Genomic DNA, 3,496 nt, shown 5'->3' with positions numbered 1-3,496 from the left:
CTCCACAGGAAGGATCAGGGATGACACTCAGCTCCTCTCAAAGGATCATAGATGCCATCCAGCTGCGTTAGAAGGATCACAGATACCATCCAGCTCCACAGGAAGGATCAGGGATGACACCCAGCTCCTCTCAAAGGACCAGGGATGACACCCAGCTCCGCTCCAGCGTGCAAGTCAAGAAGGGATTTTGTGTATCAGCCAAGCCATAGCCCCATACCAAGGGCTCTGCACCCTCTCCCGAGCCCAACCAGAGCACAGCAACCAGGAGCCTTGCAGTGCCCACCCCAGAGGGTGCCAAGGGGAGCACATCCCTCCCTGGCTGCCCCATCCCGGCCGTGCCCTCCTCCCTCTGTTCCCAGTCCCACTGGCCTCCGTGGCACTGTCCCTGTCCCCCAGCCCAGTGTCCCCCCAGCCCCTGCTCCGTGATGTGCTGCCAGAGGCCTCTCCGTGCTGCCTTTGCACAATGCTGTGTGTGACCTGTCTGCATTCCAGGTGTGTCTGGGTGGGAGCTCTGAGCTCTCCTGCCCCGTGCCCACCGGCCTCAGCCTGTACAGAGAATTATTTTTCTGCAGGTTTTTGGTTTTTTTGTTGTTTTTTTTTGGATGTTCTTTCTGGTGACTGATGTAAACTACTGGTAATTTTATGTTTTTATTTATAAATAAATTTTGTAAAACTTCCTTAGCCTCTCCTCTGCTGCCTGGCTGGGATGTGTTCCCAGGGTTTTCCATACTGGAGAGCAGGATGGTGCTTTGCTGTGCTCCTCTCCAGGGCTCAGTACATCCCCAAGTCACAAGCTATTTATCTCTGCCCACCAAGGTCCCTCTGGGGACATCCTCCCACCTGGCCCTGTTGTTCCCAGCTCTGCTCCCAGAGTTATCTCCGCTCTGCAGCTGGGATAAGCCATGCATGGAAAAGCAACCTCTTGTCTCTGGCAGACAGGGAGAGATTGGAGGGGGAGGGATAATCCCCCTGGACCTGCTTCTAGCCTAAGCCCACCAGCTTCACCCTCCTGCTCTGCAGGTGAGACTGATCTTTCCCCTAACCCCTGATGGTCCCAGACTCATCATCCCTGGAACAGGCAGGTCCATCTCCTGGGGAGATCCAGACTGAAATTCCAGAGGGAGAGGTGAAGTGTAAGCACCTTAACAAACCCGAGGTCATATTTTGACTGTTTAAGCTGTTTTCCCCCAAACCAACCCAACTCAAAGCCTATTTGTACTGCACCGATCCAAACAGCATGGGGGGAGGTAAAGGGGGAAGGTTAGGAACAGAAAATAGGGAAAACACTCCCGTTAAGGAAAACACTTCATCCTGACTCATCTGGCTGTTCCCGTGGGGTACTCAGCCCATCTCAGGGCAGGGTGGGGGGCTGAGCCAGGCACCGACTGCTCTGTGCCCCCCCAAAGGGCACCTGGCACCTGGCGACGCTTTCCAGGGAAAGTTTGGCTGTGCTCACGCTGCCTAAGGCACGAGCAAAGGTTATTTTTAGAGCCTTTGAGAACTGCCGAGGAGGAAGGAGATGGAAAAACCACGTGCGAGGGATCTGTCTCTTGAGCGGCACCTTCTGTTACACATCCTCTCCGACCAGCCCTGTCCTGGCTGGCTAACCTGACCCTCCCCAGGCTGGACCGGGTATCCAGGTCAAGGGAGCAGCGAGGAGGAGCATCCTGAGCTGCCAGTTATCCTCGGGATAACTCCCAGGGGACATCTCCATCCCACAGAGGTCACAACCGAATTGGAGATGCTGCAGCGAAGCAACACAGAGACTCGTTGGAGCTGAGCAGCATCAGGAGGAGTGAGAGCAGGTCCAGGAGGAAGTGCAGCATCCCTGGGGGCTCATACACCCCAAGGAATCCTTGGGAATGCCCTGGAGACCCAAACCCCCAACCCTGAGGGTTCTGTTTCTCCCATTAAAGCAGATGAGGGTCGCAGCCTTTTGCCACCAAACCCATCATGAAGCTCTTACCCCCCAACACCTGAGGGGCACAGTTGGTTCAGGTGTGGGGGCAAACAGGAGAACCATCCCATTTCCCCCACAGCCACTGTGGTCTCTGCTTTGCCTGTGCCTGGGTCAGCTCTGCCCCAGCTGCCCGAGCACCAACCGCCCTCACACAGGAGGAGTTTGAATTGTTGAAACTAATCAGCAGATGCAAATCAGCTCCAAGACAGAGAAAAGCTGATTTGCATCTTCTTTAAACACCCTGGTGCCACCGCCCCGTGTCTGGCTGTGGGGGGCAGAGTCAGACTCCAACCTCCCAGCAGCGACAAGAGCAATTAAACCGAGTCCCCCTCGTGCTCGAGGGGTCGGAGGCAAAGCTGCTTTTGATGTGCAAATAACCTGCGGCGGCTCTGCCCACCCACCAGCCTGTTCCCCTGCCTTACATCTGCCACCCCAGCCACGGGGCAGGGCGAGGGACGTGCCCTCCCCTCCAAAGGAGCTGACAGCTGCGTGTGCTTGGCGCAGGGACCACCTGACATCCCTGGGCCAGGGGCATCAGCCCCCCAGGCAGCGCTCATTAGTCATTAGGAGGAAAAAAAAAAGGAGGAAAAAAAGCAAACAGCGTGTCAATGCGCTGGGGCAGCAGCTGGGAGAGCAGCACCTCCCCACGAGCCTGGTACCTGCTGGTTGTTCAGCTGAGCTGTGCCAGGAGCTGCTCAGGGCACCTCTGCACCCAGTCCTGAGCACACTCTGCCTCCAGGTGTCCGGAGGAGGAGGTGGAGCTGGGGAAGGAGCAGCAGCAGCAGCTGAGGGAGCTCAGCCTGGAGAAAAAGAGGCTCAGGAGGACGTTGTGCTCTCCACAACTCCTGCCAGGAGGTGCAGCAAGGAGGGATCAGGCTCTGCTCCCATGGAACAAGGGACAGGATGAGAGGAAACAGCCTCAAGCTGTGCCAGGGATTGAGGTTGGATATTGGGGAACATTAATTCATGGAAAGGGCTCTCAGGCATTGGGATGTGCTGCTCAGGGAGGTGGTGGATTCACCATCCCTGGAGGTTTTCAAGCTGAGACTGGATGGTGTTGTGGTCTGGTTGACAAGGTGGTTATGAGTGACAGGTTGGTCTTGATGGTTTTGGAGATCTTTTCCAACCTCGGTGTCTGTAGGATTCTGTCTGTTTCTCCAGCATCAGAGGAGCAGGAGCCAGGAGGAACAGATTCCTTCCCTCTCTGAGCCACTGGGGCAGAGCAGGCTCAGGTGTGCTCAGCAATCCCCAAGGCACTGCCAGCATGGGCCATAGCAGGGGGTGGAATATGAGCTTTAAGGTCCTTTCCAACCCAAGCCAGTCTGGGATTCTGTGAATTCTGAGTGCCAGAGGAATGGCAGCAGCCATGGCCAGGCTGCCTGCAGGGAGTACCTGACAGACCCTCCCAGGCCCCTCACCCTCAGCAGTGCTGATCACACCCAAACCCCAAAGCTAACACATGCCTAAACCTCATTTGCAAGGAGTTTAAGGTTTCCAAGGCTCCTCCAGCACAAACTGCCTGTGGAGATGGATGTG

The sequence above is a fragment of the Acanthisitta chloris genome, unplaced genomic scaffold (genome assembly GCF_000695815.1).
Source record: "Acanthisitta chloris isolate BGI_N310 unplaced genomic scaffold, ASM69581v1 scaffold4746, whole genome shotgun sequence".
Lineage (NCBI taxonomy): Eukaryota > Metazoa > Chordata > Aves > Passeriformes > Acanthisittidae > Acanthisitta > Acanthisitta chloris.
Note: the sequence above shows the minus strand (reverse complement) of the source record.